The sequence below is a fragment of the Rhineura floridana genome, chromosome 1 (genome assembly GCF_030035675.1).
Source record: "Rhineura floridana isolate rRhiFlo1 chromosome 1, rRhiFlo1.hap2, whole genome shotgun sequence".
In the NCBI taxonomy this organism is placed as follows: domain Eukaryota; kingdom Metazoa; phylum Chordata; class Lepidosauria; order Squamata; family Rhineuridae; genus Rhineura; species Rhineura floridana.
Genome location: NC_084480.1, coordinates 317,091,943 through 317,105,635, shown reverse-complemented (window position 1 = coordinate 317,105,635; position 13,693 = coordinate 317,091,943). Strand labels below are relative to the sequence as shown.

The window sequence follows — 13,693 nt, the reverse complement described above, 5'->3', positions numbered from 1 at the left end:
TTTTGTGCTATAAAGAGGTAAGTGTGCATGCAGCGTTCCATCAAAGCCGGCAGACAAATAAGTGAGGGAAGTAACCCAAGAAGGAGCAGGTCCTCGCCACAGGACCCTTCTCTCCACGCCACCCCCTCCCCCAATCCCTGGCTTTGTCTTTTCCTTCTCCAGAATAACCTCCCTGCCATCTTCACCACTTCCAGCCCTCCAGCTCCAGTTCTGTCTTCCTCCTGAAGTCCAACCCTTCACTTTGCCCAATTGGAGTAAATGGGAATCATGGGGAAAGCAGTGGTGAGGAACTTTTTTCAGCCTAAGGGCTGCATTCTCTTCCAGGCAAGCTTGCAGGGGCCACATGCCAGTGGTAAGTGGGGTCAGAGGCAAAAGTGGGCTGAGCAATGAATGTACATTTTGCCTTCGTACAGGAGGCTAGGAGCCAGTGTGGTGTAGTAGTTAGAGTGTTGGACTAGGAACTGGGAGACCAGGGTTCGAATCCCCACTCAGCCATGAAGCTTACTGGGTGACCTTGGGCCAGTCACTGCCTCTCAGCCTAACCTACCTCACAGGGTTGTTGTGGGATTTAAATGAGGAGGGGGAGAACCATGTACACCACCGTGAGCTCCTTGGAGGAAAAGGTGGGATATAAATGGAATAAATAAATAAATATTTTCTGCACACAGTCAGACACCCCTCTCTGTCCTCCTAACAGGCAAGCAAGAGGCATGATCAACATTCAAGGACACTGTAGGCAGGCAGAAAAACTCAAGTGGAGCGTAAAGCAGAGGCAGTAAGGGGTGTGGCCTGGGTAGAGTCCCAAGGGCCAGGCAGAGGCCTGGAAATGTGCATCTGGCCCTCTGGCTTGAGGTTTCCCATCCCTGCCTGGGATAAAAGAAAGGGGTACATCATTGAAACTGAGACTAATCTGCTTCCTGCTTCTAATGACACCAACCATTAAAAGAAGAAAAGAGCAGACTGAGGGGAGATAGGATAGCACTCTTCAAGTACATGAAAGGTTGCCACACAGAGGAGGGCCGGTATCTCTTCTCCATCGTCCCAAAGTGCAGGACACAGAATCATGGGCTCAAGTTGCAGGAAGCCAGATTTCGACTGAACATCAGGAAAAACTTCCTAACTGTTACAGCCATACGACAATGGAACCAATGACTTAGAGAGGTAGTGGGCTCTCTGACACTGGAGGCCTTCAAGAGGCAGCTGGACAGCCATCTGTCGGGAATGCTTTGATTTGGATTCCTGCATTGAGCAGGGGGTTGGACTTGATGGCCTTATAGGCCCCTTCCAACTCTGCTATTCTATGATTCTATGAAAAACAAAGACAGGCCCCTTCTCCCTATTCTTTTTCACAATCATTGTAAAATGTGGTAGAATCTTGAGAGAGAGGAATAGAATGTTGGCAAATGGCCATATGCATATATATATCAATCACTTCTTCTAACAGCAAACTCAGATGGTGAGTGCCAACAGGGACTGAAGCCAAAACAGGGCCACTAAGGGGAGAGGCGGGGGAAGAGGAGACAGCAGCAAGCTTGGAAGAAACTGCAGGGTTTGCAGAAGTATAACCAATTTTAAAGAGGAATGGCCTCAGGTGAGAACCAACCCCTCAAGCCCAACAAGGACTGCACATGCTCAGTAGCCATAGAATGTTGATGGTCAGCTGGAAGAAGTAAAACAGAAAAGAGAGCATGGAATGGAGTATCCTGAAAGAAGGCATGATTCATCGGCTGGAACCCTAAACAGGAGCACTCCTGTCAGGAGATAGATGCATTGCATGTTTTGTTAAGTCCCACTTGTGGAAAGATAATAGTCTCAGATGGGAGAATTAGGAAAAAATAACAACCAAATTGTTACTGCTATGGTCCTTGGCCAGGGACTTATCCTGTTGAGGAAGTAACTACAATGAGACATTTTCTGTAATGAGCTGTGTGTTTTCTTCCAAGAGTAGTGGACCAATGACTCTCAGCAAGCTACTCAGCACTCAAGTAGAGACAGGATTACCACTGTGTGCGTTTGCAGGAGACGCGATGCCAAAAAAAGAAATCCATGCAAATATTTTAAAAGCATTTGTTGTGGTTGCTTTTTGGATGCTTCATAACCACCACAGTTTACATGCTCCTGAACTATGTTGAAAGTCCACAGCTCAGACTTAATGCAAATGCTTGGCATTATGAAGATCCCAAGGTTTTTCTTCAAGAAACATCCAAATCAAATAGATTTTCTGCTTCTCTGCTGTCACCTGCACTGTTTGCAGGGCCAGTTCCAAGGGGCGGCCAGGTGGGGCACTGGCCCGAGGGCCCCTGAGGCTACAGGAGCCCCTGAGGGGCCCCTCTGCTCCCCTTCCATGATTTGCGGCAGGATCGCTGCCGCGGATCGCACAGCGAGAGCTTCGAGGCTCCGCCATTCCCTTGCTTACCTTGTTCTGCGCTTGCGCACGCAGCAGTGCCCTTAAGAAAGATGGCGGCTGAAGTTTTCCTAAGGGGCTGAAGCCTCTGCCGCCATCTTGGCTGATGGCACGCATGCGTGCTGCGTGCTCGCATCCCTGCCATGAACCAAGATGGCGGCAGAGGCTTCCTCCTTAGGGAAACCTCAGCTGCCATCTTTCTTAAGGGCACAGCTGCATGTGCAACCGCAGAACAAGGTAAGTTAAGCAAGGGAATGGCAGAGTCCCAAAGCTCTCGCCATGCGCGAATCGTGGAAGGGGAGTACTGGGGCCTGGGGCAGGCTTTTGCCCAAGGGCTCCAGTGTGTCTGGGGCTGGTCCTGGGCATGTGCACGCATGTATGTGTGCGTGCGCACATGCGTGCCAGGGCCCAGGGCAAGCTGGTGCCCAAGGGCCCCAGCATGTCTGGCGCCTGCCCCGACTGTTTGTTAACACTATATGCCTGACCTTTTCTCCCTGAACAGTTAGAAAGTTTGTGAAGGTTCTGTGACATTCTCCAGATGTTTCATTGCATCTCAGCCAATGAGAATGGCTGACGCTTGGGAAATGATTAATAGGCGGCAGCAATATTTAGCACATTTTTTCTGTATGAAAAATGTTATACTACCTGTCTGTTTATCTTGAGGCTGTTAAGACTACTTTTCTTTGTCTGAAACTTTGTGGCTGCTCTAAAGCTGTGTAGTGCTTCATTGAAATGTTAAATAACTTTGCCACCTACTTACAAAATGAAGAGGCTTGTCGGAATGATTAACTATGCAAGCTTCTGGTGCTGTTCCATGCCAATTTAACATGGCTCTGTTAGCCTCCAAACTAACAGAGCCAGGCCGAAACAGCTAAACCCTCAGTGGCATCAGTCTCTGATTCTCAGTGATTATCATACAGATAACCTTCATTTGCTTAGCTTGCATTTCTGTGCTTTGGAGAGCTCAATATTTGCAAACCAATTTGTACGGCAACCTTGAATTCATAACAAAGTTTTTGTGATTTGGTTTCCTCAGTGTTGTATAAATTCCTTTACTCGACTAAAGCTTTAATAGGAATTTATTTTATTTTCACATATCATTCCCTCCCAGCTTTGAGTGATAGGTTAGTAGTAGCAGTAGTATTGTTGTTGTTTATTATTATTACTATTATTACCTACCCGTCACCAATGAGTTGAAAAGTGAGTTCCAACAATACACTGAAGTACATTATTAAAAACAGTCTAGGAGGAGCCAGTCTAAGAACAGAAGTAGGTTTTAGATCTGAAGCCGAGACTGGTGGCCACGAACCTGTAGACCCCAAGTCAGGAACCCCACAGATAACGTTATCCTGATCAACGTTCTGAAGAGGGGTTAAGCACTCTTCATTTTCTGAACAGTGCAGAGAATGAACCAGACAAAAAGCCCCATAGAGAAGGGCAGGGCTGGTGATCGAAGTTCAGCTGCAGATAAAGATGGGGAAGAATTTTGATTTAAAGCCAAATCTATCAAATTCACACTTTCCAAAACAATGTGAGAACTGAAACACAGCTGTTCTTCAATATTTGCAAGTATCTGAGTTTTGTGATGTTTACAAAATGCATATATTGGGGGGAAATCAATATGTGCATAAAATCAATATGCAAATGACAATAACATACAAAAATGCATTCTGTATGGAGATATTGCTTGCAAAAATGTATACTATACTCAAAATCTAGATCTTATCGTTACTGTTTTCATGATTTTTAATGTCTATTATATTTGTATGCCTATTTTGTACGTCACCCAGAGTGGCTGGATAGCCAGCCAGATGGGCAACTAAGAAATTTAAGAACATAAGAACATAAGAAGAGCCTGCTGGATCAGGCCAGTGGCCCATCTAGTCCAGTATCCTGTTCTCACAGTGGCCAACCAGGTGCCTGGGGGAAGCCTGCAAGCAGGACCCGAGTGCAAGAACACTCTCCCCTCCTGAGGCTTCCGGCAACTGGTTTTCAGAAGCATGCTGCCTCTGACTAGGGTGGCAGAGCACAGCCATCATGGCTAGTAGCCATTGATAGCCCTGTCCTCCATGAATTTGTCTAATCTTCTTTTAAAGCCATCCAAGCTGGTGGCCATTACTGCATCTTGTGGGAGCAAATTCCATAGTTTAACTATGCGCTGAGTAAAGAAGTACTTCCTTTTGTCTGTCCTGAATCTTCCAACATTCAGCTTCTTTGAATGTCCACGAGTTCTAGTATTATGAGAGAGGGAGAAGAACTTTTCTCTATCCACTTTCTCAATGCCATGCATAATTTTATACACTTCTATCATGTCTCCTCTGACCCGCCTTTTCTCTAAACTAAAAAGCCCCAAATGCTGCAACCTTTCCTCGTAAGGGAGTCGCTCCATCCCCTTGATCATTCTGGTTGCCCTCTTCTGAACCTTTTCCAACTCTATCATATCCTTTTTGAGATGAGGTGACCAGAACTGTACACAGTATTCCAAATGCGGCCGCACCATAGATTTATACAACGGCATTATGATATCGGCTGTTTTATTTTCAATACCTTTCCTAATTATTGCTAGCATGGAATTTGCCTTTTTCACAGCTGCCGCACACTGGGTCGACATTTTCATCGTGCTGTCCACTACAACCCCGAGGTCTCTCTCCTGGTCGGTCACCGCCAGTTCAGACCCCATGAGCGTATATGTGAAATTCAGATTTTTTGCTCCAATATGCATAATTTTACACTTGTTTATATTGAATTGCATTTGCCATTTTTCCGCCCATTCACTCAGTTTGGAGAGGTCTTTTTGGAGCTCTTCGCAATCCCTTTTTGTTTTAACAACCCTGAACAATTTAGTGTCGTCAGCAAACTTGGCCACTTCACTGCTCACTCCTAATTCTAGGTCATTAATGAACAAGTTGAAAAGTACAGGTCCCAATACCGATCCTTGAGGGACTCCACTTTCTACAGCCCTCCATTGGGAGAACTGTCCGTTTATTCCTACTCTCTGCTTTCTGCTTCTTAACCAATTCCTTATCCACAAGAGGACCTCTCCTCTTATTCCATGACTGCTAAGCTTCCTCAGAAGCCTTTGGTGAGGTACCTTGTCAAACGCTTTTTGAAAGTCTAAGTACACTATGTCCACTGGATCACCTCTATCTATATGCTTGTTGACACTCTCAAAGAATTCTAATAGGTTACTGAGACAGGACTTTCCCTTGCAGAAGCCATGCTGGCTCTGCTTCAGCAAGGCTTGTTCTTCTATGTGCTTAGTTAATCTAGCTTTAATAATACTTTCTACCAGTTTTCCAGGGACAGAAGTTAAGCTAACCGGCCTGTAATTTCCGGGATCCCCTCTGGATCCCTTTTTGAAGATTGGTGTTACATTTGCCACTTTCCAGTCCTCAGGCACGGAGGAGGACCCGAGGGACAAGTTACATATTTTAGTTAGCAGATCAGCAATTTCACCTTTGAGTTCTTTGAGAACTCTCGGGTGGATGCCATCCAGGCCCGGTGATTTGTCAGTTTTTATATTGTCCATTAAGCTTAGAACTTCCTCTCTCGTTACCACTATTTGTCTTAGTTCCTCAGAATCCCTTCCTGCAAATGTTAGTTCAGGTTCAGGGATCTGCCCTATATCTTCCACTGTGAAGACAGATGCAAAGAATTCATTTAGCTTCTCTGCAATCTCCTTATCGTTCTTTAGTACACCTTTGACTCCCTTATCATCCAAGGGTCCAATTGTCTCCCTAGATGGTCTCCTGCTTTGAATGTATTTATAGAATTTTTTGTTGTTGGTTTTTATGTTCTTAGCAATGTGCTCCTCAAATTCTTTTTTAGCATCCCTTATTGTCTTGCATTTCTTTTGCTAGAGTTTGTGTTCTTTTTTATTTTCTTCATTCGGACAAGACTTCCATTTTCTGAAGGAAGACTTTTTGCCTCTAAGAGCTTCCTTGACTTTGCTCGTTAACCATGCTGGCATCTTCTTGGCCCTGGCGGTACCTTTTCTGATCTGCGGTATGCACTCCAGTTGAGCTTCTAATAGAGTGTTTTTAAACAACTTCCAAGCATTTTCGAGTGATGTGACCCTCTGGACTTTGTTTTTCAGCTTTCTTTTTACCAATCCCCTCATTTTTGTGAAGTTTCCTCTTTTGAAGTCAAATGTGACCGTGTTGGATTTTCTTGGCAATTGGCCAGTTACATGTATGTTTAATTTAATAGCACTGTGGTCACTGCTCCCAATTGGTTCAACAACACTTACATCTCGCACCAGTTCCCGGTCCCCACTGAGGATTAAGTCCAGGGTTGCCGTCCCTCTGGTCGGTTCCATGACCAACTGGTCTAGGGAATAGTCATTTAGAATATCTAGAAACTTTGCTTCTTTGTCATGACTGGAACACATATGCAGCCAGTCTACGTCCGGGTAGTTGAAGTCACCCATTACTACCACATTTCCTAGTTTGGATGCTTCCTCAATTTCATATCTCATCTCAAGGTCTCCCTGAGCATTTTGATCAGGGGGACGATAGATCGTTCCCAGTATTAAGTCCCTCCTGGGGCACGGTATCACCACCCACAACGATTCTGTGGAGGAGTCTGCCTCTTTTGGGGTTTCGAGCTTGCTGGATTCAATGCCTTTTTTCACGTATAGAGCGACTCCGCCACCAATACGTCCTTCCCTGTCCTTCCGATATAGTTTATATCCAGGGATAACCGTATCCCACTGGTTTTCTCCATTCCACCAGATCTCGGTTATGCTCACTATATCAATGCTCTTCTCTAAGACCAAGCACTCCAGTTCTCCCATCTTGGTTCGGAGGCTCCTAGCATTAGCGTACAGGCACTTGTAAGCAGTGTCTCTCTTCAAGTGTTTTTGGCACTTGTGGTTAGGCCTGTGGTAATTTTGCTCTTCTGAATTTATATGCTGTGCCCCTGCTCTCACAATGCCTACTTCTAGGCCTACCCCTTTTAAAATTTCATCATTTCTTTGGTTTTTATCCCAGGGGGGAGGTTTATTCCGAACCGGACATTTCTCAGCTCCTGTCGGGTTTCCCCCCTCAGTCAGTTTAAAAGCTGCTCTGCTACCTTTTTAATTTTAAGTGCCAGCAGTCTGGTTCCATTCTGGTTCAAGTGGAGCCCGTCCCTTTTGTACAGGCCCGGCTTGTCCCAAAATGTTCCCCAGTGCCTAACAAATCCGAACCCTTCCACCCGACACCATCGTCTCATCCACACATTGAGACTGCGAAGCTGGGCCTGTCTGGCTGGTCCTGCGCGTGGAACTGGTAGCATTTCAGAGAAAGCCACCTTGGAGGTCCTGGCTTTCAGCATCCTACCTAGCAACCTAAATTTTGCTTCCAGGACCTCACGGCTGCATTTCCCCATGTCGTTGGTGCCAACGTGCACCACGTCCACTGACTCCTTCCCAGCACTGTCTACCAAACTATCCAAACGATGGGCGATATCCGCAACCTTCGCACCAGGCAGGCAAAACACCTTGCGGTCTACATGCCCATCACACACCCCACTGTCTATGTTCCTAATGATCGAATCACCCACTACAAGGATCCCTCCACCCCCTGGAGATATATCCTCGGCACGAGAGGATAGCTGCTCATCCCCCAAGGAATGGGTCCCTTCTAAGGGATCGTTTCCCTCTTCCTCAGCTGGATGCTCTCCTTCCCCGAGACCATCGTTCTCCATGATAGCAGGAGAGCTATCATCGTTGGAGTGGGACACAGCTATAACGTCCCTGAAGGCCTCCTTCACACACCTCTCTGCCTCTCTCAGCTTTTCCAGGTCCGCCACCTTGGCCTCAAGGAAATGAAGTCGTTCCCGGAGAGCCAGGAGCTCATTGCACCGAGAGCACACCCACGACTTCTGTCCAACAGGCAGATAGTCGTACATGCTGCAGGCGGTGCAAAACACTGGAAAGCCCCCACACCCCTGCTGGCTTCTTACCTGCATAGTTTTGGTTAAGATTTATTACGTCAATGGGTTGGAGACTGCGGTTTAGTTGAGGTCAGGGAACAGACGGGCAGAGTGGGGGGCCCTGGCCTCCTTGCCCTGCTGCCGAACTCGCTCTGCTGCTTAACTCGCCTTGACGCTTTGTCAGCTGGGGCCTTGACTCGCCTTGACGCTTTGTCAGCTGGGGCCTTGACTCGCCTTGACGCTTTGTCAGCTGGGGCCTTGACTCGCCTTGACTCGCCTTGACGCTTTGTCAGCTGGGGCCTTGACTCGCCTTGACGCTTTGTCAGCTGGGGCCTTGACTCGCCTTGACGCTTTGTCAGCTGGGGCCTTGACTCGCCTTGACACTTTGTCAGCTGGGGCCTTGACGCTTCGTCAGCTGGGGCTCCCTCTAGCTCATGGAGCAGGCTCCCTCGCTAGGGTGCTCTGACTTTATATGTGTGGCTGGTTCCTCCCAGCTACTGCTGCCAGCCAATGATGTGTTACTTGAGGCTGATGGCTATCAGCTGGGGCTTAACTCTTTAGTATTCTCTCAGGCTTCCTTCCTGAGCGAGGGGTGGGGCTGTTTAAGCTTTTGGCTGCTTTTAATCTCAGCAAGGGGCTGCGCCTTCTAGGCAAGTCTTTTGTGTTTGTTGTTTTCCCACCTAGAGCAGCCTGACCTTTCTTTAACCTAGGGAAACAGAGCTTGTGGTTGTGTTTCAGGAAGGCTGAAGCTGCCCTTTTTAGCAAGGACTGAGCTGACTCTCTCCCTGTATGTGTCGGTGGAGTTTCCTTTTCCCCCTTCTCTCCGACTGGAATTTTTAAATAAATAAATAAATAAATAAATAAAACTGCATACAAAAATGTGTTTTATTTGAACTATAATGCTGAAGAATTTTCACAAGGATTTTTTTTAAAAAAAAAATTGCAAATGGCTGAAGAAAGTAGAGAACTGACTTTAAGATCAGAACAATGAGAAACTGATAGGACTGGAATACTCAGTTGAGGTCAGCCTGTTAGGTCGACAGAATGCTTTTGAACCGGCACCATCCCTAATGGAGACAGGGATATTAGACGGTACCTTATTCAGAGTCTGACCATTGTTCCATCTAGCTCAGTAATGTCCACACTGACCGGCAGTACTTCTCCATAGTTTCTCTCAGCCCTTCCCGGAGATTCCGAGGATTGAGCTGGGCCCTTCTGCATGCAAAGCAGATGTTCTGCTGCCAAGCCAAGGCCCTTTCCCCAAACAAATAAATAAATATGCAGACAGATATTTGCACAGACCAATGAACAAGCCAGGGTTAGGAGGTATCTCCTATCTCATTTGAGCCGACTGGATCAAGGACAGTCCCTTGGCTGATCTCCCTCCAAATCCTTCCTTCACCAGAGCCAAGCAAGGGTCCTCCCCACCCCCACCTCCACAGCTTCCGTCTCCACCTGACATCTCTCCAGTCACCAGATCAAGAGTTCAGACAACAGCCAAGATATATGGAAGAAAGTTCCAGAGTGGGGTGCGCACACTGGAATCATTGCAGAGAAAACAAGGCTTTCCTGTCTAATATTCAAGCAATAAGGAGAGGCTTTCTGTTTAATATCGTGGAATTATGGGAAAGACCGTACAAGGGGTGTTTTTGCAAAATATTGCTCACCAGCTTAAGTCCCACTCAGCTGTCACACTCAGCAGGAAGCCTTGAGCAAGTTGCAGTTTCTCAGCACCGACGTGACAGGGTTTTGTGTGTGGCTCAAATGCCATTCGAAGGGTAAGGTACAAATGTAACAAATTAAAAAAAATAGCCTGAGCTGTCTTAACCTTGGAGTGCCAGTTGGACGCTTTGTAAATGGAGAATGGATTCAGAACAATGGAAAGCACCATTGTGTGCTGTTACTGTTATCTGAAACTATTCTAATGGATTTGTGCTGCAGTAAACACTAGATGTGCTCTGTAAGTGGATTTTAAATAAGGTGGTCAAGTATCCTACTTTAGAGAAGACAGTCCTCTGCTTGAAGGACAGTAACAGCTGGGCAGAAGGCAAAGACATTCTTCTAGCCTCCTACTTTACTGATGTCTGAGGTGTACCTCCATCCCCCTCCCAAAAAAAGCTCTATGGATTAGTGCAGGGATAGCCAATGTGATGCCATCTAAATGTTGTTGGATTTAACTCCCGTCATACTGGACCAGAGCATGGAAAAGTTACTTTTTTGAACTACAACTGCCATCAGCCCAATCCAGTGGCCATGCTAGCAAGGGCTGATGGGAGTTGTAGCTCCTGGACCACTAGCCATGCTGCTTGGGACTGATTGGCAGGGCCAGCCTTAGGAGTGGGTGAGCTGGGTGATGATTTGGGGCACTGCACCGAGTGGTGGTGCCAAGCTGAGCTGAGGGAGGGTGCCAAACTGAGCTCAGTGACTGTTTTTGAACGTACTGTCTGTAGTGAGCTAGGGTGGCACAAAGCAAGCATCTGTAACCTTTTTCTTCAAGGTTCCACAGGTTGTTTGGGTGCTAAAGACAAACATCAGTTTGCTGTAGGGTTTGCTTGTGCTTTTTAAATGTTTTTATTAAGTATTAAGGCAGATCACAAATATTGATATATACATCGAAAAATAAGATATAAAGATGCTTATTTTTCAGTTCCACTCTGACGTCATTTGCACGAAGTAAAAATCAGAGGAGTGAGCGAGTGAATGCCACCTAGGATTTCCAGGCAAGGTGCCATTGGAGAGTAATTTTCTGTGGCAGTTACCACTGGGAAAGCCGTAGGAGTGGTGCAAAGCCAGTCCTTAAGGGAGGAATCCTTCCAGAGTGAGTAGTGGAGAAGGCCAGAACTAGGAGACCTGTGAGACCGAGCCCCAAGAAACTCTGCCAGAAGGGGTTTGGAATTTGGGGGAGGCATTCAGGAGCACAACCCGATCCCTATTTCCTTATCATCATGTAAGAAAAAACAGAGCACATCTACCACTCTGCCAGAGCTTAGAAAAGTTACTTTTTTAAAACTACAACTCCCATCAGCCCCAGCCAGCATGGCCACTGGATTGGGCTGATGGGAGTTGTAGTTCAAAAAAGTAACTTTTCCAAGCTCTGCACTCTGCTTGATTCCAGGGCAGGTGAGAATTCTCATATGTAGTCTGTGCAATGCATGCATGTGGCATCCAGATTTGGCCCCCAGATGCATGGGTCCTTGTTGGAGGCAGCAGCTGGATCCCCAACATCAAACCTGCACCAAGCCCCATAAACCCTCTGGGTGGCCCTGCATAGCTGACCATGGGGATGGGGGTGAAGGCACCCCTCGACCAGGGCTCTATTTATCCTAGGGCTGGCCCTGCTGATGGGAGTTGGAGCCCAACAACATCTGGATGCCATTGCCTTGACTAGCCCTGCACAAACAACTGTTCTTGTAATTCAGCAGGACTGGCCAAGTCCGGAATGAGACCTAACAGGAAGATGTCTCATTTCACATTCTGATATACCATAATTTAAGGAAGCTGTCTTAAGCCTACTTGGAAGTGGAGGTGGTGGAGAGATTCAATTTTATTTGTATTTTAATGAGAAATTCCCTAAATTGTTAGTATGCAAACCAAAACACAGACATCCTTTGAAATTCACACATCTCTGAATTTTGTGATGCAGTTCTCGGACTAAACAATGTAAACAGAAATGCATATATTAGGGGAAAGTGTGCAGAAATGAATATATTAGTGAAAATACGATACAAAAATGTATTATATTAGGGGGGAATTGCTTTGCAAAATGTGTATTGGTCAAATTTGCAAGCAAAAATGTGTTTATTAGGATAACTTAATACTAAATGGCTGCTGAATTTTCATGAGGATTCTTTTAAAAAAATAAATCACAAACTGTTGGGGAAAGGTAGAGAACTGAATTTAAGAAATGGGAAAATGACATACAGCAAGAAACTGAAACTGACAGATTCATCCATTCCTACCTCTGCTATCAGAGTCTGATGGAAGAAAAGTGGATGAAGGAAAATGAAAGAAAAAAGGTTCACATGGAGAGACCACAGGGCAAAGATCTGTAGGATGTCTGCACTAAAGGAGTTTGTGCTGAAGCAGAAAAAGCCAGACCCTGAACGGGTTGTCCTGTATTTCAACCCCCCACCCAGAGATTTGAAAGGACAGAAGGGAAGAGAGTCGAGTGCCAAGGAGTTTGTGCTGTTGTCTTTGAAACTGTAACTAACCAGGGGCTGAACAGAAGAGGATCTGCAACTCCCAGCTGAGTTAGGGGATTAATGGAGTGGAAGTGGAGTGGGAAGGAAGCTCTTTCAATGGAACTGGGGGAATGTCTAGACTCTGGGAAAAATCATTAAATTAAGATGGCACAATGAGGCGAACAAAAAACCGGCAACCTTTTCTTATGCGCAGCATGGCTGAGTGCTCAGTGGCTGAGTGCGGACCTCTGATTATCCTTATATTTATTTATATGCTTAACTCAAGATGCATGTACTGATATTTATTGTATCCATGATGTAAACTGATGGCGGTTTATTCTTGTTAGCAATATGCACATATTATTTCTTATTCTTTTTTTCTTTTGGTGCCTTTAATATTTTTATTTATTTTATGTCATTTCGTTAATTTTTCTTTGTTTTCTTTTCCTTTCCTTTCATTGTTACATTTGCAAATGAAAAAAAATAATGACTGTTGGATGTGGGGCATTCCTTCAGCCTCCTTCCACTGCCAGTGCTGTTTGGTCTGGTGCTCTTGGAGCCTGGTGGGTTGGGGTGCACCAGTCAGGTTGCAAACAGGGCTCTCCTTCAAAGGAGATAGGAAACTTTGCCTCATATCACGCCATTACGCTTCTGGAGCTGAGTTAGGGTGGTTTTGCCCAGGTTGGTAGACAAGAGTTTTCTCCCCCTCCTGTCTGTAGCTGTTCAACCTGCCCACAGTTTCAGCTGGGTGCAGATCCTCAGGTTCTATTTAATAAATATAATCTCAAAGTGGTGCTGGCCTCTTGATTCTTCCTTCTGGATGTGCACACCAATGCTGCTTGTCTGGATGACCCAAATGCCCATCTAGTCCAGCACCATGTTCTCTGTGGCCAACCAGATGATGCCTGTAAGCAGAGCCTAAGTGTAAGAGTGCTCATCCCACTTGCAATTCCGAGCAACTTGTATCCAGAGTAGGGATGGAAAGATCTGACAGTTTCTTTTTCTCTCAGTTTCTCATTTTTCCAAGGTTAAATTCAGTTCTCCACATTTCTGCAACAATCTGTTTAAAAAAAAAAAAAACCTCATGAAAATTCTCCACCATTTTAGTGCCAATTTCTCCAAATGAACACATTTTTGTAGGCAAAGATACACATTTAGCAAGCCATTTCTCATCATTTCATGCCTTTTTGCA

The 13,693-nt window shown here is 45.8% G+C and overlaps 1 long non-coding RNA gene across 1 annotated transcript in view; it reads left to right on the top strand.

Moving 5' to 3' along the window:
* The first annotated feature begins 2,599 nt into the window (after window positions 1-2,599).
* The window catches only part of LOC133376260 (uncharacterized), a 37,528-nt gene continuing 26,434 nt past the window's right edge, over window positions 2,600-13,693 (top strand). Inside the window, exon 1 of the long non-coding RNA XR_009760435.1 lies at window positions 2,600-2,641. This is a non-coding gene — a long non-coding RNA (uncharacterized LOC133376260). The remainder of the gene's footprint in view (window positions 2,642-13,693) is intronic.